This window comes from Anguilla rostrata, chromosome 9, assembly GCF_018555375.3.
Source record: "Anguilla rostrata isolate EN2019 chromosome 9, ASM1855537v3, whole genome shotgun sequence".
NCBI lineage: Eukaryota > Metazoa > Chordata > Actinopteri > Anguilliformes > Anguillidae > Anguilla > Anguilla rostrata.
In genome coordinates, this window is record NC_057941.1 from 3,598,085 (window position 1) to 3,624,469 (window position 26,385).

Sequence of the window (26,385 nt, forward strand, 5' to 3'; positions counted from 1 at the left end):
GGCGTTACCTGGCACGCAGCACTGCCGCGTTCTGGGTCCGGCGCACCTGTCCGGCAGGTACCTGCCCTGGCACAGGTAGGTGGAGCGCTGGCAGATCCCGCCCACGCCCGTGCAGGTGGCATCGTTCCTCAGCTTTCTGCCAGCTTGGTCACCTCGGGACTCTGGGCCGTTTCTGCCTCTTGCCCTCACTTTGGGCTCTGTGGCCTTTTGGTTAGGCCCCGCCTCTTTGGTGTGTGGGTTAGGCCTTGCCTCTTTGGTGTGTGGGTTAGGCCCCGCCCTTCTCTTGTGTGTTGTGGGTTGAGCCCCGCCTCTTTGGTTTTGGGTTAGCCCCGCCCTTGCTCTTGTGGCCACCTCTTGCTCTTTGGGTTGAGCCCCACCTCTTTGCTCTTTGGGTTAAGCTCCGTCTCTTCGACCGTTTGATACACCGTCACCGCTCGACCTTCCCCCTCCTCATTCTCGAGGCTGAGAGCAAACAGGAGCACTTGAAGGCAATCAAGAGGGAAGAGAGGAGATCAGGACCCCGAATCACGGCGCTGTCAAACCCCGCAGGCAACGTGCTCAGAACCCTCAGCCAAGTCAAACAGTGTGAATCCCAAGTGAAGATCCTAACCTCTTTTACTTCACTCACCCGCTCCTACTACGTGACATTTAATTTTATTTGACAGAGGCTTTTATCCAAAGCGACGTCTAAAGGGACGGCGCACCGAAGGTCGTTGGAACAACTAACAGAACACAGGTCAGATAAGGTACAATTCTCAAACTGTCGTTTATCCATGGTCATGTGAGCATCAACTCTAGTTCACGCAGTAAGCGCAGGCTAAGTCTGTAAAGTTACCTCAGGTCGTACACTGAGAAGTGAGTCCTGATTACAAGAGATGTGATAAAGAGCTACAACGCACTACAGCTGTCATACTGAAGACCCTAACCACCACGACTTCATCCATCTACACAGGCTGGGGGTCTGTGGCAGATTTGGGGGACAGGGACGGGGGGGAGGGGGGCGGGGGGATAACGACTCCGGGTTTATAGTGCTTCTCTTCGCTCGGCCACCCGTCCCTCCATCAAATTGCCCTCCCTGACAGGTAATGAATTTCAATCACCGCTCCTGGCAGCCCGACACAAAGGCTGGGTGACTGTAATTTGAAGGGAGCCGTTTATCACCGTCCGAGTAATCGCGTCTCATTGGCCGTTCCTTCCCTGTCCCGCGCAGACGGCGGCGAGCCACAAGCCGGCGGAAGTCCATTGTTCCTAAAACGGTTACGGTCCACCCCTGAATTATCGAATGTTAATAAATCCTGTAAATACCACAGCGGCGGGTTTTAATCTCGGTTGAACGGGTAGCGTAACCTTTCAGCGTAGCGGGAGTTTCCGCTCAGTAAAATTGTTAGCGGAGGATTTAGTGCTGGAAGGGCGCCCCTGTTTGCGTCCTGACCGATGAGGCAATAGTGAGGGTGAGGTCCAATTAACGTCAGGTTGCGTGTTCAAATCCTGGCTGAGGACTTGCTGTAGTGGCCTACCTCTGAGGAATGCGCTCAACCAGACTCGATTCAGCAAACAGCTGTAACTGATCACATGTAAGTTACTGAGCGCAAGCCTGCGTAGGTTTATGTGCTGAATAATAATATTAATAATAATAATGTCTTTATGCAGTTTGTAATCTTACAAACACAGGCTCTGGTTCAGAAGTAATTCATCTAATGTTGCATGAAATATTCAATCATGCTTTAAACCGCTCTAATTCCACCAACAAGCTCAGCCTTCTGGAATTCAGTCAACATCGTGTAAATACGCTTCTCTTCGTGTAAACCGCTCTTCTGGAAACCGGTACTCTTGCTGCACTTGGATTTGTTGGCCGTGTCCCTGTACTTTACGTAAAAAAAAGGAATAAACGTGTAAACTAAGCCGTAATATGATGGGGGAGGGGGGTATGGGGGGGGTTTAAAGTCCAATAATACAATAATATGCGTAGCGTTTAAGACGTGGGATACTTACAGCATGGAAGAACAGCGGGAATAAAAAAGGTCTTCGACCGCATTCTGACGGCCTCCTGAACGAGCCCGGAAACAGCGACGCGGCGGCCAGCAAACAAGCGGGCCAAGCTGCGTCTGTCACAGGGATGAAGTCTTCAAATACCACTTTCCTCGCAAAAAAACGGATTTCAGAAAGCCTGTCTGAAGCTTCCCCGAGTAATTAATTTACAGAGATTGAGAGATTTTAATGGCTAAAAATGGATTCTGTTTTTGGCGGACGCTTTTGCAAAACGGCGGTTGTCGGTTGTGGAGCTTACCCGCGCGGCGGTGCTGTGAGTTAGCGCTCTGCGCAGCACAAGGAGAATACTGCTGGGATTCAGGTCAGCTGTTTGAGTGCGGTCCACAGGATATTTTGTCCCGTGTCGGTGTTGATATTGGCAGTTCGAAGCGCACCCTTTCTCAAACAGCCCTGAGTTAGAATGCCAGCTGCTCTATAAACAAGAATGTTTTGAAAGTCATGTTGAGGTGTGTGACCTGCAGTTGATTTCCCCACGCACAAATGCGAACAGGATATTTTTTCTACCACCTCTTATTTGTTCAGAAGAAGCCGTAATCCGGGTCAACCAAAGATAGCTGTTGTCGTACATGCTCTCTCTATCCTATTGTGTAAGGGTATGTTTCCTGAATAATTTAAGTCCCTATTGATGTAACACAGAGTCCAAGAGGGACCAAATGTGATCACATGTCAAATCAGAATTTATCACCAAACTCTTTACTGTACAGGGTCCCCATCTGGAATCCACCCAGCAAAACTGAGATTATAATTATTATTATATTATAATTATAATAATAGACTATTCATGGCATGACAGAACGCAGGCGAAAAAGACAGGCGATTGCAGCTTAAATGCAAATGACCTTCGTGACCTTGCAGCACAGACTATGAAACAAAAACGCGTGTTTTAAATCACATTGCCCATAATCTCGGTAAAGCGTTCGGATCCTAATTTGCTTTCAAAGCAAGCGGTAACTTTGTGAAAGATGAATAATGCATATTCTAAACCCGCCGCTTCACGTCCGCAGTAGCCAATACGCCTACAGACAGTGATAGCAGCACGTCAGGCACATCACACATGAATTTGAAGGGCACGTGTTCCAGTGCGTTACAGATTGTCGGTGCAGACCAGGGAGTGAGTGAAAATAGGCAAGCCGTTTATTTTCCTGAGAATCCCCGTGAGAGTTTAGACCTGGGCGCCAGAGCGGTAATGTAGCTGCTGTGCTAAATTTTAATGTGGGCGAGAATTCGGCGGCGGCGGCGGCAGCGAGAGCGGCGAGCTCGTCAGCTTCGACAATCAAACGTCTTTCGCGGGGATTACGCGGCGCGGCCGAATCGATCGACCATACGGCGAGGAATTAGAGACGAGTCGACCCGCCCCTTGATCGGAAAATAAAGGAAAAAAAAAAAGCTTTCCCTGAGCGAATAAAAGCGTGGGTTGAGTCAAAGGTTCCTTCAGTCCCCCCCTCCTCTCCCGCACGGAGAAATGCGGCACGTTGGAGAGGGTCGTTTGAGAGTATGATGACATTTTCACTCCGCCTTCACTTTCTCATCCAGTTTTTGCTCAACCGGCATTTCAAGGGGAGTGTGGAGATGCCACAAGTGTTTCCTAGCAACAGCCTGCACCACTCGCTCTCCAGCTCACCCCCCCCACCCCCCCACCCCCGCCCTCCTCCTCCTCCTCCTCCTCCTCGCCTCGCACGAGCTGCGGCAATGCACCACTAGCCGCGGACCTGAAATACATTCTAATTCTCCTGACTCCTCCGCTCCCGCGCAAAAAAAAAAAAACTGCGGGGCGACGACGACGGCGGAGACGGAGACTGACATTCAAGGCTCGCCATCTCAGAAAGAGGCGAAAGAGACGATTCTCTCTGAAGGTGAACCGCGTCAATTTCAAGGAAACTGCCGGCAGACGAATGAAAGGGGGAACCGCTGTGATATTTCACCGGTCTGCGAGCCGGGCGTATTTTTGGCAGGGCGGACTTGTTGGACCACGAGACAGGCACGCCTCGCGAACCTTTTCGAAGCATTCGAATTTATGATGGATTGAAACGGCGTTTCGTGTAATCCATCTAGCTCTACGGGGCTGTAACTCACATCGCCTCTGCCAGGCTTATTTGTAAACATTTTTTTTTTTTGGGGGGGGGGGGGGGCGGGAGACACTGCAAAGGTGCTCGTCTGTTCTAGGTCAAAGAAAGACTGCGCTTCCCTGCCTCGGCCAACAGGGGGAGACATTGCTCAAGAAATTCGCTCAGCTAATCGGCTTTTCGTGAATGCCTTGGGGAGTCCTCGTGGGACAGCGAATGTGCCGCAGTCTGGTCACCCCGCTGTTCCTCTTCCCACCTGCAGTAAAAACATTTTGGTGTGATCATCCTTAAAACAACACAGACAGGCTGCGCGAGGCCTACAGGTCAATGCAGCTGTCTGCTGGAACATCTTTTTTTCGAGCCCGGCTGAGAGAAAATGAGGCAAAAAGTCACGCTAAGCATTGGTGTGCATTTGTTTCGGCTGAAGCTTACCAAGCAAATGTGTATCTCAGAAAGCCTTTCCTTTCATTACAATATAGTGTGTGTTTAAAGGTTAGCCCAGAAAACATCACACTGCAGCAAAATATTGCTTTGGCAGCATCTATTTCACAGCTGGGCAGGAAAGGGGCACAGACGTGGCAATACAAATGAGGCGAATCTCTGGTGTGCTGCTTTAAAAAACCAAGCACAGCTCGCATCACCTCCGTTAAAGTTTCACTCCCCTTAACCCTTTGAAGAGTAGGTTTTTCAGAATGTTTTTTTTGTTCCAAAATTCTAAGTGAGTGTTCTAGAACTCCACTGCTTTCAGTTACCAGCGGTGACTGTGACATCAGCATTAGAATGTTCAGTTAAGAACATTCTAATCACATATTTGTGGATCTTACACCTTAGAGCATTAACTGTTTAACTGTTAAAAACTATTCTGCTGGGAACATGATGTGCGCTGTACCGTGAAGAGTAGCTTTTCAGCATGCTTGCATTTTTCAGATTTTGCGGCTACTCGGATGCGTTTGAAGTTATTGGTGCGTGTTTTAAAATGGTTGATGCAAGTGAGACGTGGTGCAGTTCGTAGGACGGCCAACCCTCGATGCCAAATGCTAATCTTATCCCTGCCAATAGACCATCTGGCCTGTCCTCCCTTCTCTGTCTGTCACCCCCTCTGCTTTCTCCCAAACGAATAATACAAAATTAGGATAGCCTGTTTACTGTCCACTTCTCATAAAATTGTTTAGTATAGCTGAAAAGGTCAACACAACAGTTGTACCAAGACACAAACGTGTATATCAACTGCGATCAAAATGCGGTCGGGCCAGCTAATTGTTATGTGGTGTTGGGTGGTATATCCAGCCAAAGTACCGACTCTTCCTGAATTCTGACCATGGCTTTGGGTTCAGCTGAGTGAAACACTATGACATTGATCAGAAAACTCACAAAAAATACAAAACAAAAAAAAAAAACAAGGCATAATAGGGAATTTAAAAAGAAAGTAAACACATTAGTCTTACAAGAACTGAAACCGTGGCCTCACCGCCACTTCCAGCAACAAAACAAACATGAAACCCCATCAAAATCAAAACCCGCCATCGTGATTAATACACGCCCCTTGTTATTATTGATATACTGCTGCATAATGTCACCCGGCAGAAGTGGCTCGTTCAAAAAGATGCTTATCAATCATAATCCTTTCGCCGCCAGGCGGACGAGAGCTCGTAGCATTTACAGAAAGCCGGGCGCTGCTCGGTGACGGGTGAATTACTGCAAACCGCTGGGCTGCTCCAGCGCTTGCACCATCACGACACGGCGGACACTCAGGCAGGCCCACTCCGTGAGAAAGCGGGCGACATAGCTCGGGAGGTAAGACCGATTGTCTGGCGGCCGGAGGGTTGCCGGTTCAAACCCCACCCTGGGCGTGTCGAAGTGTCCTTGAGCAAGACACCTGACCCCCCTAACTGCTCTGGCGAATGAGAGGCATCAACTGTAAAGCGCTTTGGATAAAAGCGCTATATAAATGCAGTCCATTTACCATTTACCAAATGTGACCTTGACACCAGCCCGTCCAAGGTCACCCTTCCACGCTGTGCAGTTCGGACGGCAGGAGTCTATCTTTTTACTATATGGCCCAGTCCTGTTTCAGACATCCACGCTGTAATACAGTAGCTGATCTGTTTTTAAACCTTGTCGTTACCACTGTAAGTAAAATAATGTTTCTCTTCACAATAGTTCCTGCCATTACACTTATGGGTAAAATAGCATTGCTGTTAACATTGGGTCGAACAGTAATTCATACACAACTCCTCATTTTAGAAAGGGCCTTGAAGACCTGGCCACTCCTGGGTTGGGCCTTTGAAAGAGCTGCTAAACTGAGAACGTTGAGCATTAGCATAGAGTCGATGCACTCATTTTAAGGAAGCAACTATGACAAAAATGCCACTTTCCCAGGTATATTGCCACTTTAAAAATGCATATCCCCCCCCATTCAAAGGAAATGCACTGAAGAGAGTAATTCTAATAAATATTCCACTCTGTTTTTACATTGAAAGTTAATTTACTGTGTGCAGTGATTGATTAAAAATCTAAACCAAAATGTCTCGTTGCAAAGCCCGTAACCTAATGCATGCAAAATGGGGCTCTCGCAAAACTTTTTCAATTTCAAATGGATTCAAAAAACTTTGTTGTCAGGTTCAGAATTAGCATTTTAGCTAGCGTAGGAAAAAAAAAAAAAAAACCACAAGAAAGAATCCGAAGTAATGCTTCTCATTCCCTATGCGAGTACTCAGAGAGACTGCCAACACACTTTCTTTTAATGGTGCCCTCATTTATGTTTAAACTAAATAAGCCACAGAGTGAAGAAAGGGCTGTGTTTCCACGAATGAGACTCAAATGCAGAGGAGGTTCTGAAGATCGCGCTTCAGAACCGGTGTCCGACTGGTGCACTGGCTCAGGATCTGAGCCATAGTCACCAGAAGGTTGTGGGATCGGTGCTCCATCAACATTCACCACTGCTGTTTGAGCAAGGTGATGAAATCAATCGCTAAACTAGTACTACACTAGTAATATTTTATTGCTAAACTTGTACCCAAGTAATGTTTAATTGCTAAACCTGTACACTGGTAATATTGTATTGCTAAAGTTGTAAACTAGTAATGTTTAATTACTAAACTTGTACACTGGTAACATTTTATCGCTAAACTTGTACACTAATACCGTTTAATAGCTAAACTTGTACACTGGTAACAGTTTATTGCTAAACTTGTACACTAATAACGTTTAATAGCTAAACTGGTACACTGATAACATTTTATTGCTAAACTTGTACACTAGTAATGTTTAATTCCTAAACTTGTACTCGAGTAATGTTTAGAATACAAGCCAGTGTTGATCATTGCATGGCACAGAGTGTGTGGAGAGAGAACGATCCCCTGCAGTAAGTTAGCTGATCCTTTGCCTGCATTGCTAAGAGCGTAGAGGGCTAGACTGGGGTTGTTGGTACTGCTGAAAGGAGCCTCAGCCACATCAGGGTCTATCAGACATTGATCAGAGCCGGTACAGATTGTGATGGATTGCCTCAGTGCATGGAATGAGAAGAGGGAAGGAGGGAGCGAGGGATGCAGTTGTTAAAGGAGGAACGTGTTCAGTTGGCATTGGTGCTTAAGAAGAAGTTTGGTGTGACTCTGGCCAAGTGCTGCCAAAGACGCCAGAAGAACCGTTGGTGTGGTTGGAAAAAAAAAAGAAAGAAAAAAATTGATTTTGATATTTGTGGTGAAAATCCCATATGTGCCTTTCGGAAAATTCATGCTACTGGAGATAAAACTCCCCTTTACCTTTAGAATCAAAGGAAGCGACATGCAAGGATCTTGGTTTCAAATGAATTGACCGGTGCCGCTCCTTTTGTGTCGGTGAGCCGCAGAGATGGGTATCAGATCTGGACCATGGCAGTACTGACACTGCTGATGGTAGCAGCCACACAGGGCAGTGAATGATTAGCCATAGAATCCCCCATGGAGGGGGGGAGGGGGGGTTTCAGTCAGTGAAATGCCCATGTTTCCTCATGCACCACCGAAGGCCTCCTCTGCTCAATCTGGCAACCACACAGGCTACCTGCACAAGCTGCACATGAAGTTTACTCCTTCATTTTATTGTGTGCTTGAGCACTGCTGGTTAACTGTGGAGTGGACTATGTGCCTGCAGACCATACCTCTTACACAAAAAATCAAGATTATTTAAATTATTTCTGGATTTCCTTTTGGGATAATGTTACAGTATATATAGCTGTGCAAAGTTAGATTATCTGTCTAGTGGTATTTAAAAAAAACTGTTGGTTTGTTTGGTTAGCACTGCGCTCATTGATTGTAAAGAAGGCCTTCTTGATTATTTTGCACCGTTTTAAACGAACACAAGTTGCTCTGTATAAGAGCACGTGCTAAGTGGCTGTGATGTTAGGGGGATTTACAATCGACCATTTGCCGTTGGGGAAAATGGGGCGAAATGTAAAAAAAAAAAAAGAAAGAAAAGGAAATTAAACCATTTAACAGGATGGCAGAGTACAGTTACTTGCCCAATTAGCGGGGGGTAATTAAGACTATCTATTTCAGTGTAGTGAAAATTTGCTGGTGACACCCATCGCATCCCCCACAGGAATGTGCACCTAACAATTACACAAAATAAAGAAACTGCTTAAAACCAAGAACTCTTTATCTGTTTGACTCTAACAGCACACCTCACTCAATTTAAAACATAGTTCATTACGGAGCACCTAATTACATTCACATTATCTATAATTGCTAAATTTCCACATCCAGCTTTTCTGATAAAAAAACTGAAAAAAAAAATCTGCTCGACTTCCTTCCAATGTACAGTAATTATACTCCGAGCCAGTGATAACAAATACAATTTAATTAAAATAAAACTGTTCCCCCTGTACCTACTGTATTCTGCCAAGAGGATAAAAAAAAGAGAAAAGACTTGGAACAATAGCTTAAATTTTAAATTACTTTTAATTATAGAACAATCAGTTTTATCTGGTCCTGGGTGGATTTAATGCTGGCAAAAGACCACATCTGGGCTGAGAACTCGAGAGGACGTGAACAACATTCAAATGCAGGGGGAGGCATGATCTAGCGGTATTTTCATTTAATTTTAATTTTTTTTTTTTTTTTTTTACAATATCACACACTGGAACAATATCATTGTCTACTCTCATGGTGAATTTTAATTGCTTGGATTGTTAGCAAACCGATGCTAAGGTTTGCAGAAAAGCAACCTTCTGTGACACTGCGTTAGTGGAATGCGAAGCATTGCAAATTACCTCATGCTGTAACGGATACATTCAGGTGGACGTTCTTGCTTTTAGCTCGGATAAAACCAAAACATATTACAAACATTAACGTTATCGGTGTAATAACTGAGTTTTTAAGTCAGGCACACGAACTGAATTTAAAAGCAATCACGAAAAAAGAAAAAAAGAAAAACCCCCCGTGGCCTCAGCATTCATTTTGTCAGGATAGTGGTAGTACCAGGCAGTGGCCACTAGATGGCAAGAAGGGTTCACCGGAGAAGGGTGACAGCACGTTTGCTGCAAGATGGAACGCAGAGCTTAATTACGACGTTTTCTCATGCAGGGCAACGTGATTATTTAAATTTCCCTGTTTAAAAAAAAAAAAGAAAGAGAGAAAATGTGTTTGGTTATTAATAATCGGAGCTATCACATTTCTTTCTCTTTTTTTTATTCGTTTCCTTTTTTAAATTGCTTTTTATGTTTCAAACCGAATGTGACGAACAAGACTTGACAAGCCAAGTTTGAGGGGGAAAAGCCGGTGACACGTTTTCTCTCACCCTCAGATTTACGACTATGACCTCCTAAGATGGGGCAACAGCAGAAACAAGACTCAACCAACATCAAGCTTTTTCCATCGCCCTCCAGGTAAGTTTGGTTGTGAAACCAAAAAAAAAAAAAAAGGTCACATCATTAGCCTAAATCATACAAAATTACTGAGTAGGCTATCCTCCCATTAAATACGTTTCCATCGTTTGCTTTTTAAGAGATGACCTGAAATCTACGTGTATCCTGGATAATGGGCTGTGCGCATGATTGGCCCCATTATGTGTTAGGCTGGTAGTACAAATACGGCGTCCCCTGTTACTTACAGGGTGCTGCATGATATATTAACTTCAGTGACGGTAAAGGTCAAATAAGCAGTTCTTCTCTATGGATAGGCCATTAACAGGCTTAAGGACCCCTGAGTTCACTATATCCAATGGAACATGTCAGGAGCACCATTGATTACTTCATAGGTCGTTGAAGACAATGCATTTGAGGCCACTGCACAAAAAAACCCCCTGAAAAGTCATATTCCCATGCACAGGCTAAGCACATAGCTGTGTCCTACTATTCCAGCACCTGTCTGCAGAGAGTCTTTTTTTATTTTTATAATAGAGAAATATCTTTGCTGCAGTTGTGCAGCTGCAAGACGCGGTTTATCCGCTGCATATGCTCACACAGCCAGAAACGGGAAAAGACATTTTCACGTGCGCTCAATTTCTGCTACTTTCCTTTCCTCCTCTTTCTCTTTTGTCTTTATCGTGGAAGAAAAAAAAGAGGAGAAGGCGGTAATTGGACAAGCGGCGTCTTTTGATGTGCCATAGGGCTTGAGGGTACGGGTGGGCGGGGGGGTAGGGTAGGGTAGGGTGGGTAGGTAGGGGGCGGTGGTAGGGTGGAGGTAGGGTAGGGTAGGGTTAGGGTAGGGTAGGGTAGGGTAGGGTTAGGGTAGGGTAGGGTAGGGTGGGGGACGGAGAAGCCGCAAAGATGGCGACTGGAGCAAGCGCAGCGTAGCGCGGCGTCTCTGACGCCTGGCAGCGGTGATAATGGAGGAGTGCGTTTTGTTTTACGGGCGCGCATCGCCGATCTGCAGGGGGCAGCGCTGCGCTCCGCGCGTATCTCGGCAGCTCACCTTGACTCCCTTCGGGACCCGTCGCAATAAATCCCGTCTTATCTCGCACTCGCTGCTCAAGTCCGCCGGCGATGTACGACCGAGGAATTATGCCGAAATGTGGGCGTGGCCTACTGTAGCGCGGAGACGAAACCCTCTGGTGGATCCACCGATCCACCAATCCCCCGAAGGCGCCAGCGCTCGGAACGAACGCGGTCCCCTGGATGTCATCCTGTTCGCACGCGCGCGGCGAGGGAGCGTCTACAAAACCCGTAACTGCGCGTTTTAATTGCGTTGTGTCCGCGATAACGAATGAGTGATGTTTTCAATTCCGCTTTTGTTTGCGGACCTGCGCGCGGTGTTGTCCTTCTCAGTGCGTTCCGCAAAAATTCATACGCATGAACAATTCAGGTTGCAGATACCGGCTCACTGACCCAATAGCATGTACCGGAGGTGTCCAATCTTATCTGAAAAGGGCCATTGTGGGTACAGTGCTTTGCTTCAGCCCAAGGACTAATGAGCTAATCTTGGTCTTCAATCAAGACCTTCAGTCAAGCCAAAACAGGTGGCGTAGTTCTGGGCTGGAACAGAAACCTGCACCCACACCGGCCCTTTTTGGATTAGATTGAACACCCCCGGAATATACTGTTGAATCGTCTCCGTTTTAAGTGCATCTGTTGCCGGTTAACAGGACGTAGCGCTAACACCCTTAATGTAGTGGGGATCCCAAGCCTTCATCTTAAGATCCCAAATCCACAAAAAGCCCAGGCAGGACATTTTATAACTCAGTAGGGCTCTGTTCAACACAGCGCGATGCACAACAAAGAGCTGCGATGTATCAGTGGGATACACTGAGGATTTTGGTCACAGGGGAGGCTGGGGTTGTTGTGAAATAAATGATCACATCCTGTTATAGTGATGTTTGGCGCACACACACAAATAAAATACATGAAGCACGCATTCAGTCATGCCCAGCAGTATGGCTTCTCCACGGAAGAAGACAGATGGTCCCTGGCAGGAGAGAGTGAACCTGAACCTATCAACATACTCCCTGCACATGACGGTGGCAAGAGCATTCGCACGCGCGCACACACACACACACACACATACGCACATGCACACACGAGTGCACCTGCACCTGCATCTGCAAAAAACACTCACACAAGAGAATGTGTACAAGCACATGTATGTGTGCATGTGGCCATGAACAGACAATGGCATGCCCCCTCCCACCCCGACACACACTGCAAATAGACACTCACACGCATATACACACACACACACACACACACACAGGTTTACAGCACTGTAGGCTCCCATTACAACCTTTTCCATTCTCAGGAAACTCAATTAGTGAATTGCTCAGTGTCTCATTAAGACAGAAACTCAGGCAGACCCAAGCTCAGCATTACCGCATGAACACACAACAGCAGTGTGAGGCCTGGGGGGAGGAGTCATAGCCCAACCTGGCAACCCGAATGCATCAAAGATGGGAAAACTGGTGCAGATGATTTAGAAGTTGCCGGATCTCAGGGGTGGGGGGTTTGGGGGGGGAGGGGAGGGGTAGAAAGATGCTGCAGTAGGACTCTTCTACGGGACACAAGGTGCTCGACGTACACGCTGGAGCCTGCAGGAGTGGGCCAGGCCACCTCCCGAATGCTGCGGAAAAGTGCTGCTCTCCACTGGGACGTCCCACCTGCAGAACCAGCCCGGGGGGGAGGAGTCTCACCGCCTCCCCTATAATTAATGGCCCCATCGTGAATGACAAATGAACGGCTTCCTTACGTGAACTACTTTAGTGCGCTGCAGCTTTTTTCACCCCCTGGGGGGGACGCCCAGGGTTTGGCCTAATTCCTACCCCTCGCCCTGGGGCCACGGTGACCTGGCCAGGCCTCCCTCTGCGCCTGGGGCAGGGGCTCAGGAAACACTGGGGATGTGAGGCCGCTGGTCCCGCGGAGAGGCCCTGGCGCCCGTCCACCCGGCTCCATCTGTCCTTGCCCCGGTCGCAGGGAGGTCTGCCAGCCCCTCCGAACTCTACCCACAATCCTCCTTGATTCGGCCCCTCCGTCGGCGCGCTCTGGCCGCGCATCACAATGATTGGCCGCGGTCACGGGCACTTTTGGGAGAAGTCGAGAGATCTTTGTGCAGTGCTTGCGGTCGGTCGGTTGTTACTTCTCAGAATCGGGACGGCGTTAAAGCAATCACGACTGCGAACAAACACAAAGGCGAACATCTCCGGAATGCTCTTGAACAGTATTTATATGAGCGTGTGTTTCAAATGGATTTAAAGGGCCCCCAAAGAGCGTTTAACGCAGTGTTACTGAAGGCGAGGCAAGCTAGCGTGAAGCTGGAAGAGAAGCAAGTGCTCTGTGCTGTGCAGAAAAATGTTCAGCGTAAAATCAACACTGATGGAGTACCTTTAACTCTCAAAAAGAGTACCTATTGTCCCTATTGGATTCATAATAACTTAGTGGGAGATGATTTAACTGTGCAACTCTCCTGTGTCTTCACAGAAGAGACTCCAGACCCAAACGTAGGAATTATCTCTGTTCTCTTCAGTGGCTGCATTAATCCAGCTCCCGCGTCAATTAAAAAATACAAAACCCTCATTTATATTTCACACACACACACACAGAGTGAAACAGCTGCTCAGCCTCGCTCGTTACGAAAAAGCATATTCATACTTTTTAGAGATGGGCCCAGAGAGCTTTTTCGAGCAGGTCTCGCTCTCCCCGCAAACGTTCCCCTTTTACCTGACGGAGCGCACTGCTCAGGGAACCGGGCGGTGTTTGTGGAATGTTTCGGCGGGTGGAGCCAGGCTTATTGGCGGTATTGGGAGTTGGGAGTATCGGAACGGGGAGAAAGTGGAGAAGAAGAGAATGAAGGGAATGTTATAGCAGTTTAATTGTTTGTGGAAAGCGCCCTGCGGTAAGTATCGGAACAGCGCGTGGGGGCGGGGGGTTTTGGGGGTCGGTAGGGGGGTCCTTGGTGCCCACCTGTGTACCGCCAGCCGGTGAGCGGTAGTAATGGTGGGTGTGGTCCGGGGGGCTCTTGGGGCCCCGGCTGGGCTTTTCGGATCGGCGAGCATCGCGCCTGCCCCCCCCCGCCGCGCTCCCCTTTCGCACGATCGCACCCTCCTCCTGCTCCGGGCTCTCCAGGGGGGGGCGAAAGCCCCCGCTCCAAATCCCGCGTCCAGCAAACGGGGCAGTCAGATGCTGAAGGGGTGGGGGGTGGGGGGGGGGTTCCACACCTGCCTCCCTCTGTCAGTGTCCAGGTGCTTCTCTGGAGTTCACCTGGACCACGCTGGGACACGTGATACCCGCGCCCCCCCCAACCTTCATGCAGTTCTCTCAGACAGACGAGGACACTACGCCGTCACGTTGTTCAGAAAAAAGGCGGTAAAAAAAAAGAAAGAAATACGAAAAACAACAAAAATAACAAGGACTGGAATAGCTGTACCAGCAAATGAAGTTCTAGCGGGTAAAACAAATGAAAGATTTTTTTTGGAGCTGGCGGTTGTCATGGTGCTGTGCTCTCCCAAAAGCCGGTCTGGACGCACAATGTGCACAATTTGTCCCTAATGGAAGCTGACAGGATCACTCAGAGTGCAGCTCACCCCCTCGCCTGACCCCCCCAGTACCCCCGACCCCCCCCACAGACTAACTCCCTCCACTCGTTTCGGGGCTTGTTCTCGCTGTTTGTCCGTGTCCCTGAGGTGCCCCCTGGTGAAAGGGGCTAGCCTCGCACCCTGGGGGGGGTTCAGGCACTGGTGCACTCAGAGGACACACGCTGTCCTGTGGCAGACTGTACCCCTCGCTTTAGGCGTGTGACCCCCCTGCGCCCCCCCGCTGTCCCCCGTACGAGAGGTAACTACACGTCCAAACGCCATGGCGGTAGGAGAGGGGGCGGAGACGGAGACGGAGGTGTCGCGGCGTGACCTCGCTGGTGAGCGGCTGAACACAACAAGTCCATTCTCACGTCGCGGAGAAAGAAGGTGTTTGCGAACGACAAGCGAGAGAGAGAGACCAGGTACTGGGGCCTGACCCAGGTCTAAAGGGACTTCCAGACACTGCCAGGTGGCGTTGGTAAGGAGAGGGAAGGATGGAGGGAGGGAGGGAGGGATGGATGGAAGGATGGATGGATGGAGGGAGGGAGGGTAGGATGGAGAGAGATTATTATTTGTAATTTAAAAAATATATTTTCAACTGTTCAGTTATTGATTGTGTTATTGTTTTGATGCTTTGTGCTTTGGTTTTGGTATGCTGATGAACACAGACAGACAGACAGACAGACAGGCAGTACTGTATTCCAATAATGATGAATTAGGGACAATATGAGGGAGAGAGGACAGAGCATTAATTTCATATTAATTTCCAATACACAAGTAGAGGCAGGAAATAGCAAAGTAAGGAACAGGAACTCTTGCCAATTTACCCCATGCAGAGAATCATTACTTGTCACGCTGCTAATGAAACGTCTTTAAAATTTCAAAATGAATTCCTGATTTATGTTGCTTGTGGTCAGTAAAATGAACAGATTAGCAAAATAAACTTTAGGCCTCCTACTTGCAGTAGCAGATGTTAAATGAAAATAATATTCATCTTTGATTTTATTTGAGCGGTGACTTTTTCAACTATGGAAATGGTTCTTTTCAGTGTGTTTAGTTGGCTCAGTACTATTGTGATACTCTATGCTCTATGCTAAACTTGTATTAATTTTCAGAATCCTTCCTCTGGTCAAAGCAGGTTATATTCGTGCATGCCATCTAGTGCTGTATATCTACTGGATGTTATGTTGCATATTAATTATATAAGTGATTCTAATGAAGTGCTTTGATCAAGGGGACAGCTGCAATGCTGCACTCCGGAATGAAACCTGCAACCTCCAGGTCACAAGCTCATTTAATCCTCTGCTGTGCCACTCTGGCTCCACCTGCAGTGACTTCTGCGCGATTCGGCCCATCCGTTATTGGAGTGAGGGGGGTCCTGAGCTGAGAACAGGGGGAACACGCACCCCCTCCCCCCCGCCCCCCCGCCCCCGTCGAGTTTGGGTGTCTCGGAAATGTCCTTTCTCCCGCCCGGAAGTCCCTCGGTCACCTGGACAGCATCCTCCATTTCGCTCGCTGTGGACACTGCCTTGAACTGACACATGAGAATGCATCCTCTCTGCCTTCTAAGGTGAGAAAACAACCCCATGTCCTTCAGAAAAAAATAAAAAATAAATCGTTCACACCTTCACTGTCTGAAAACATTGAGCAAGGGGAAGCGGGAGTAGGGAATACCAGAAACAAAAATATATTCCAGACTTAATCACAACGCAACTCTGTACAGCTGTGATTGACAACCTGCCCACTTTGCTATACAGTCAGTCTCCAACGTACTCTTACCCTTACCTAACCAACCTGGAATACCTTCATCTGGAATTTGGCATACCTGTAAACGCTGACATTCTTTTCTGGGAAAATTCACTGAACCTTGCTGACTCTATAAAAAAAAAAAAAAAAAGTCTCCCCTGTCACCGATCGGGTTATTTAAGCACTTAACTCTCTTTAGCCCGTTTGAGCTTTTCAGCGAGCCGGAGAGACGGAGGAGAAACCCAGCAGCGTCCGCTCAGCGCGGCTCTGTCTGCCAGTCATCTCAGCCTTTGATCAAAACAGACGCGCATTAAACCCAAAACTGTGGGAGATGGACGGATATATACATTTAAGCCCCTGTCCCCCCCTTCCACACACTTCCCTCATCCCAGAGCAGGGGGAACGTCTAAGTACTGTAGGACAGATCTATCTCATCCTTGGACGCAGCGTTGCTTTTGGGGAAAGCGGTGTTTATTGACCATTTCGAAGACCATTAACTTTTAAAGCGGTTATTGTTTCGTCTCTGGCTGGTGCTCAGTGCGCTCCAGGAAGCAACACAATTAGAGAGAGAGAGAGAGAGATAGATAGAGAGGGAGAGAGTGAGACAGACAGACGAGAGGGAGTGAGACAGACAGACAGGGAGATAAAGAGAGAGAGAGAGATATCCAGAGGGCTGATCTCATATGGCTAAAGTCCATATATCACCAGTTTCCTAAGTGGGTTTTTTTTGGTTTGTTTTTTGTTGAGTTTCCCAATGTGCGGAATTCTGTGGAGGGAACGCTCCGCCCCGCATCCGTGAGAAGCAGGAGGCAGCGTTCCGGAACGTTCAGCGATCGCTCCGCTAGGGTTCCGACTGAGGCTCCATACCGTGGCCCTCGGCCCGTTGGCTGGCTACTCGCGTTCCGTCCGTGGGGTTCCAGAATCTTGGAAAAAAAAAAGCACCCCTCTCCGCTGGAGAGAAATGCTTTAACTAGGGGAAGATGAGAGCTGTTGAGTAACGAACGACACCTCCCCCCCGTCTTCTCAGGGTAAACAGTGTGTGAGTACAGCTGTACATGCAGGGAAAATGCACCCCGAATCATGACTGAACAACCAGAACCCTTCGCCACTGGACCACCTTTGCGTTTCCGTTTTATTTTTTTGTTCGCTATATTCATGTTGTTTAGAACATCATTTAAATGGCGTGTTTATAATTGCGTGACTAAATCTTATTATTTATGCCCACTGCTCAGATTGAGAATATTAAACACGCTTCTCTGTTTGTGGTGCTGCATAACAGTGTCACTGTGCTGCATGTAACCAACAATGCACTGTGTGCATCTCTTATTGCAACACATTCAGGTACATTCAGTCTGAGAAAAATAATATTTTTATGTCTAGATTGTGCTTAATTCTTGTTAATAGGTTAACAAGTGATAAATATAATTGTACTATAGTTATACTATATAGTTAATTTATAGTAGTTATACTACTAATACATAGTAGTATACTATATAGTGATTAAGAAACTTTACTTAGTGATTGAATAGCTTGGGAATTGCTGGGTTAAATCTCTGCTCCATTAAACTGCACTCGATGTTTCACTCTGAAGGCAAGAGGTGCTAGAATTTCAGCTTCAAGGAACACCCTGCAGTCTAAATGAGTTAAAATGTCCAGTAAGAGAAATAATGTAAAAAGAAATATAATGACATTAGCCAGAAAATATGACCTTATCAATATCATACCCATGCTAATGGCATTGCCCCAGACTTACAGTTGTTAGGCTACTGGGCTAGTTAGCATGCGTGGCAGGTACATCCCTTATGGTTCTATTACCTGACCGCATAGCACACTTGTAGTTCGATAATGAAAATCAAATCCAAAGAAATTGGTGTCATTCCAACGCAAGCAATCTCCGCAGCTTTCTAACTTAATCATCTAACGTCTACGCGCTCCGCTACCAGCTGAGGATGAACCTTGGCCAGCTGCCTTGTTAGAGAGATTCTAACGGCACCGTGTGATGTCTTCGGCTATGTGAAGAATGTACTGCAGATATTTAAGGAGCAAAAAAACAGCAGATGTGTGCCCTAATACTGACTAGGTCCTTAGCAATGCTAATTAAAAGAATCCAAAGTTTACTGCATGGTAACATGTCTCTGTAAGAACTGATTTAACCCTGAACATTTTACTGTGTGTGGAAACTAAAGCACGTACTATTGTTACATGACATTACAGGCATCTAGCAGACGCTCTTATCCAGAGCGGCTTACACAACATTCCACATCCAATTATTCAGCTGGATATATATATACTGATATATACTCAAGGGTACAACAGCAGCGTCCTACCCGGGAGTCAAACTTGTGACCTTCAGGGTACAGGACCAGTCCCTAACCCATTATACTACACTGCCCCCCGCTATGGTAGTATTATTGTAGTATTATCGGGTTGGCCAGGGCTGATGAGTGAAATTTCTGACCTTGGGACAAAATTATATTATTACTTCCGGCCCAGGACAATATTTACCGAAGGTTCTGGGACAATGTACCTGGCTACCCCCCCCCACAGAGACCTCAGGTTTGATTAAGAAATGACTTCTTTGCAACCAAGTGAGCATGTAAATTTGCCTTACCTGAATCAAAACAATGTGGGCAGCCTGTAAAAATACAGGAATTGTTCTGTATAGCTTAAAGCTAAGACACACTTTAATCCATAAAAACAGTGTCCCACAGACGGTAACCTGTCTGATTATTATTCAGTAATTTATGCACAGTAGGCCTACTTGCGTACGGTCCATATCTGAGTAAACATGAGAGAGTAAACATGAAAATCTCAAACGTGCAGAAAATGTCTGTACGTCGTCTTCCTCAGGGACGGATTGACAGATGCGTGAAAGATACAATACTTCTCGCACGCGGCTGAGCTGGTAAGCCGAATCCTGAAAAGTGCCCGTTAAATGAAATCATTAAAAAGGTGAAAAGCTTTTTTATGTAGTTTAAAAAGCATTACGTTTTTAGATATGGTAATTCAATCACATTTATCAGAGTAGTACGTAAAAAGATAGAGTAGCATAATTTTTGTTTTAATGTACTTATATAAGTCTGAGGTGACTGAAAAAAATGTTATTCACTATAATATATTTTATTGAAGAGCACCTCTTTGACAGAGTAAGGCAGTAGAACAATGCTTTTTTATTAAAAAAGTAAAACAGAACATATTAATTTATCTACTGTGAAGGTATACTGGATTTTATCTACTGTACCCTGTTGTATTGCATTGAATCCTCTCTTCGCTTGCTTGGTTTTGTCACAGCAAATTTATAATGCGGCCCTGGAAGGAATCTTTTGCGCTACATTTCCAAAAGTATGTAGACACCTGAACATCACACCCATATGTGCTTGTTGAACATCTCATTCCAAAACCATGGGCTTTAATATGGAGTTAGACCCCCCCCCCCTCCCCTTTGCTGCTGTAACAGCCTCCACTCTTCTGGGAAGGCTGTCCGGTAGATTTTGGAGCATGGCTGTGGGGATTCGCTTCCATTCAGCCACAAGAGTATTAGTGAGGTTGGGCACTGTTGTTGGGCATAAGGCCTGGCTCGCAGTCGGCATTCCAGTTCACCCTAAAGGTGTTTGATGGGGTAGAGGTTGGGGCTCTGTGCAGGCCAGTCAAGGTCTTGCCCACCATTCTCAGAAAACCATTTCTTTACGGACCTTGCTTTGCGCATGGGTGCTTTGTCAAGCTGAAACAGGAACGGGCCTTCCCCAAACTATTGCCACGAAGTTGGAAACGCACAATTCTCTGGAGTGTCATTGTATGTGGTGCCATACTATTTCCGTTCATTGGAACTAAGGGGCCTAACCCAGACCATGCAGAACAGCCCCAGACCATTATTCCTCCCTCACCAATCTTTACAGTTGGCACTATTCTGGCCGGTACAGTTGGCACTATGCATTCCACCGAACGCAGATTAGTCCGTTCTACTGCCAATGTTTGTCAATGGAGATTGCATGGCTGTATGCCTGCATTTATGCATCTGTTGGCAATGGGTTTCGCCAAAAACTATTAATTGGAAGAGAGGTGTTCACATACTTTTGAAAACGCAGTGAACCAACGGCAATGAACAATTAAGACGTTGACAATGAAGAGATGGGAGCGAAATGCGATGTTTGAGCCGTTTTATATTCAATGTACTCCTTTTTTTTTAACGTTTCATCCACATTCCCAGGAGAAGGGTGCTGCCCTTATAAGCAAACAAAACTATCTGAAGGCCAACAGCGTATCCGCCATTTTGAAATATACATTTTTAATTAATTCTAATCACCTGGGATTTCCTTTGGGTGTTTTTCTGGATATTAATTTTTAAGCTGTAGTTTGTTATTATTATCATTGGGAGTGCCTGCTAATAGAACAAGATCTTGCTATTTTTGAAATGCTCTGGGACTGACAGTTCTAAAGCAGTGATATCACATAATTTCGTTGGGGGTGGGGGCTGTTTGGGGGGGGGGGGCAGGTAGGGGACACATGCCCACAGTCTGGGCTCACCACACCATGGCATCAGAAGAATACCCGTCAACCGAAAGCCTTCATGCTTCAGCACCGACTCGTGGAAAAGTCCAGAAAGAATTTAAGATAGGAGGGAGAATAGAGAAGATCAGCCACCAAAAGAAGAAAGATCAAATCACCTACTGCAGAAAGAAATGGGTAAGAGAACTTTTTTTTGTAACAGTTTGATGCACTTTCACCGAGATGGAGCAGTGACTCAAATCAGAGACTCGAATCAGCTCTGCCAGAACATAAGTTTCCCTGAGTTAAAAAAAAAAAAAAAAAAGTATCCTCTTGGAGCCGAACCATCAGAACTTTCTAGAAAGCTTCTTTGTGTTCAGGCAAGTCCCCCCCCTTCCCGCCCCAGATTTACCCTGACCCGCTCTCGCAATATTACAGCCGTCAAAAACATCCCATAACCAGGCCAGGACGGATCAGACCCTGTTCATCTTCTTATTGTCTGCTCCTGGAACAACATGTACAGACGTGGGGTGGGGTGGGGGGGAGGCTGACGGAATGGCGGCTTCTCAGGAAATGTACGCGTGCTAAGCAAGGCGGCTAAAGTGCCGCCGGTCACCGTTCTGAAGAAGTCGCTGGGGGGGGGGGATTTGGGGGGGGCCTGGCGATCTTTGTTCTCGCCAGCACGTCCTTCAACTTTCCGCCGCGTTGAAGACCTGCCACACCATACTGCCCCCCCTAACGTCCGTGGCTTGTGCAGTGCAGACACCCCCCCCCTTTCGTGTTGGCGGGATAGCGGGACTCATGGTGATTTGATTGAGGCTTTTAAATTCATGAAGGGGATCAACAAAGTGAACTACCGGAGATTCTGCAGGTTGAGATCTGTTCGTAGAATGAGGGGGCATAAATGGAAATTAGCAAAAGTTAAATTCCGTGCATACATTAGGGAGAATATATTCATGCAGATAGTGGTCAATGTGTGGAACAACTTGCCAGGTCATGTATTAGAGGCAAGTTATTTTTCTTTGGGGGGGGCGTGGTGTTGGAGGGTTGGGGGTGTTACATTACTCCAGTTTGTTTGTGACCCTTAGAGTTTGTAACCCTTACAGAGCTGCAGAGTGGTATAGATTAGGGTGCACGGCCATCACCTCCACCTCTCCGTTGTTAGCTCACACGCTCGGACAGGAATGATGAAACGGCACGGCTTTGAGCGCCACCCGCAACGCCGCCATGTTTATCTGCGTGCAGGTAGCGTTAGCGAGTAGCGCTAGCCTCGCACGCCAACACCCACTCGCTAGCGTTCCTCCACTCGGATCGAGCTGAGACTTTAACATCTGGTTCTTAATTGCTTACCAACTGCTGAGTAATTATGTCCCCATTACAAAGAACTAAGTGTGCATGGCAGTCAGAAGCGATAAGCAGGACCATAAAACTCGATAAATACAATTAAACTGCAATCATTCCATGTTAGTTTGCGCTTGTTTATCGTTGCGCACTAATAAATCCGTTTGCCCCTCAACTTAAAGCTAACAGCAGAAAGAAAAACATCTCTGGGGTCTGCTCGTTTTAGCTTTTGGCGAGGCGAACAGAAATAGCATAGCCAAAAGCATAACATTTGGAAATTATACTTTTTTTATGACTAGCGACGAACGGAAATGTGGCACTGGAAGAGCTCGCGAGGCTCGGACGCGATGGCGGCTTGGTGAGGCGGACAGCGTGGTGACAGAAGCATGACGACAGACACCATGGCGACAGACGCCTGGTGATGAACATGTGGTGACAGACGCATAGCAAAGGACACCATGGTGACAGATGCGTGGTGATGAACATGTGATGACAGACGCATGGCAACGGACACCATGGCGACTGTTGTCACGATAGTGAGTTTTCCAGCGGCGAAACATCTGGGCTGAGGTGGGGCGGCAGAGGCGGGCCCGGGGCCATCGGGGGGGGGGGGCGCGCGGCTCTCCCGGCGGGAATGGCGGTCTCTGAGACGGGCGTGGCCGTCCACCAAGCATCGCGGCGCGGGACCAGAGCCGGCCGCCGGCGTGAACACTGGGTGCAGTCGATCAGGGCCTCGGCCCCAGTCCCCGGCAGCCGCTAAGCGCTAGGCGCTGGGTGTGATTTACGACGGGGCACTCGGGGGGCCACGGCGACGCTCTTGTTTAGGGCCGGCTCTGTGACTGACACCCGCGCCGTGGCCCCCGCCATCCCCGACTCCGAGAAAGAAAGAGAGCGTCCGGCCAGACGCTGCTCGACCAGACGCTGCTCGACCAGACGCTGCTCGACCAGACGCTGTTCGCCAGCCGGCAGGGATGAGAGCCACGGCAGGGATGCTCTAAATCTGACCAGCGAGGCCTGCAGTGCTGGCGGGTTTCACTCCCCCCCCCCCCCCCTCTCTAATCAGGACTGAGTTACGCAGTCGTCTCTAGGATTCAACAAGAATGTTTGGGGATGAACCGATTGCAGACACAATGGCAGAATCGAGAAAGGGGGAAGTTTGTGGGAACAGATCTCCGCAGACACATAAATAACAATAACGCACGCTTAAAATGTCCGCCAAAAACAGCTATAAGCTTTAGTTCTGCGGCCCGGGGACAGTTGTGGCCCTAAACGACTGCATGGAGCCTTTATGCCCACAGCTGGCTCTCCCAGTGTAAACCTGGGACACCAGGTGACTCTGCAGCCCGTATGCAGCGTGAGTCGATCAATTACCTATTGGGTGGAAAAGAAAACCAGCAGCAGCACTACTGCCCTCGAGGGCCAGATTTGAGCTGAGCATCGCTGAGCTGTGGAACCCTGCGGGGGGGAGGGGAGCTCTGCTCCAGCTCCATGGCTCCCGGTCTCTCTCCCTGCTCCCCGCTTCACCGGAGCTGAGAGATCGGGGGGTACAGCAGTTCCTCCAGGCTGTTTCAGTACTCCAAACACGAAAAAACCAAAGAGAAACCTGCGAGAAATAAAAGAGGAATCTCAGAGAGGGGCCTGCAGTAGGACTGATACAGTAATATTTTTGTAGCTGACGCTACGCGGTGGTGCTGCGGCATGCTAATGGTGAAACCCGATCGTGCGCTCAGGACGAGAGGTGGGGGGATGTCGCGCTGAGGCAGAGGCCTTTCTGTTTCTGTCCCGTTAGTGTCAGCAGAGATGGGGGGGGGTCAGGGGAAGGGGGGGGCAGGGGGCACACTACAGGCCCTGTCCTAATAGCTGCATTAGGGACAGAGTGACTGAGCCTGGCAGGGAGAACTGGGACGGGCTGATAATCCAAACAGCGGCCCGCAGCTTATTACAACAGGACTAAAAACCCGGCAGAGGTAGACAAAGGGGTTTCCTGCAGCCCCTGCGAAAACTCTGCACGGCCCCGGAACATTTCGGCAGAAATGTGGATTTACGTCCCTCTGGATACAAACATCTCCCAAATCTCACCGTGAGGAAGCGGGACGTTGCTGTGTGGAGACGTTCGACAGATCGTGCGCCCTCTCTGTTCTCCTCAAGAAAAAAAGTGGGGGTTCTTAGCTGTAACAGCATTTTGGCTCCCCCCCCCCCCGTTTGTTTGCTGTGACCCCCTCCCCCTCCCCCCCCCCCGGAGTGGAAGCACGTAACTCGTCCTGGGACGCCCGTAGACGTGCGTCAGTGGCGGCGCTGCCTCTAATGGGGGTGCTGAAGGTTACGGAGAGCGCCTCCCCAAAGAAGCCCCCCATCCCGAGTGAGAATTCCGCGGAGGAGGAATCAGGGAACGCTTCTCAGCGCGCTCGCTGTCGTTTGTCACTCCGATGCTGTCGCTCAACGAGTACGATCGGTTCACTGAGGGCCGGCGTCCAAAAAAAACGCAATTTGTCAAACCTTCTGGCGTTTATTCAAAATAATCCTAACTCTAAAATAAATAAAAAAATGGCTTATGATGATGACAGGAGAGGACGTAAATTAAAAGTTATCAGAGGGGGGATATGGAGCCAAATGTTAAATTCTGCCAATCTGGTTAAACTAATGCAGGTCTGAGTGTTGAAGGCTGATGTGGATGGATTGTGACAGACCTTAAGCAAGGTGCTCGATTTGAATTTGCTGAAATGCGGCAACCTGTATAAACGGCAGACAGAATATATCAATATTACAACACCCACAAACTCCACTTCCTGGACAACAAGGGGGTGCACCATACAACTCACACACCCACTTTAGTACTCTCGTCTTTAAAGATTTCAGCTGTTCTCAAATTTGAGGCTAAAATGTGCCTAGAAGAATGTCTTGTAGCACTTGAACAAGGGATAAGGGGTGCATTCTCAATTGCAAGGCATTTACAAATTCGGCTATCAAACAGCAGCTGAAGTTTTAGTGTCAAGATCACTTTGCATGTTCACTGACTCCCTGTACTCCTCTTATGGCTTGATTGGGAGCAGATTACCAGGTGCTGGATGTTTCTGTTTTATGCGAAATGATGACCGTGAAGGCCCACCTCTCTCTGCGTCGGCCGTTGAATTCCTCTTTAGGCGAAACTCAGATGAGAAGAACGCGCGATCAATCGATTCCTCCCCCCCCCTCCCCTCCCCTCCCCTCCCCTCCCCTCTCCTCTCCTCCCCTCCCATCGCCGCGGAGGCTAAGTGGAGACGTGACACGCCTATGCTGGTTACAAAACAAATAAATTAGGCCCTGATTTGGATCGGGCGAGTGTGATTGAACAAAGGCCGAGGCATGCTGGGAGATGTCCGCGCGCGGCTATCGATCCCCGCGCGTCGTGCATGTTAATGCTGTGCGCGATTAAGGCTGACAGCCCCGGCCGGGTCCCTAACGCCCCCCCGCCCCCCCCCCCCCTCGCGTGCGTTCTGATTGGGGGGGGGGGTTGAGGGGGCGCTGTCAGGTGCGACTAGCGTCCTACCCTGGGAAGTGCAGCCGGCGTGCGTTCAGCTATAAATAGCCACGGCACCGGCAAACGAAACCAAAAAATAAATAAAATAAATTTACAACTAACGGCAACGACCGCGATCGATGGCGGAAAGGCCACGATCAACGGGGACGACGATGCAAACGGGCGAAGCGCGCTAGCGAGCGCTAATGGGCTAAAGCCGCCGGTATAAGGGCGTCCTGGAACTCAGTCATAAACACCGCGCGTGAAAGTGCTCGGTTCTCATAAACACCGCGCATGAAAGTGCTCGGATCTGATGACCGGCAGGATCTGTTTTTTATTTTATTTTTGATGTGTTCTCGGAGGAGCATAAGCCTTTAATTACTGGAAACAAATCCTGCCGATGAATCCGTATTTTTTTTAAAGCTTCCTTTTGTACGAGGCTGTAATGGGAGTTTTTATTTTTCCTGATGCGACGCTGAAAATAAAATTGGATTAGGAGGCTGGGTTCCGTCACCTGGGCACTAATGCAGGCTTAATGCACCGCCTCTCAGCAGACTGCCTCCTTATCATTTAATAGAAAAAGGGGGCTCTGCAATCAGATTCTTCCCTGTCCTCAGTTACCACGGTTACATAAAGGGTAGAGCATCGCATGTAAATTTGCCCAGGCTTTTATTTATTTATTTATTAAATTTCTTTTTTTTTCAGAAAGAAAGAGGCAAACAAACAACATAA

At 48.0% G+C, this 26,385-nt stretch overlaps 1 long non-coding RNA gene across 4 annotated transcripts in view; it reads left to right on the plus strand.

Annotated features, from left to right (window-relative positions):
- Nucleotides 1-26,385, plus strand: part of LOC135262707 (uncharacterized) — a 121,772-nt gene that overhangs the window by 9,520 nt on the left and 85,867 nt on the right. For all 4 annotated transcript variants that reach the window (XR_010332301.1, XR_010332303.1, XR_010332302.1 and 1 more), the window contains exon 2: nt 9,891-9,972. This is a non-coding gene — a long non-coding RNA (uncharacterized LOC135262707). The remainder of the gene's footprint in view (nt 1-9,890; nt 9,973-26,385) is intronic.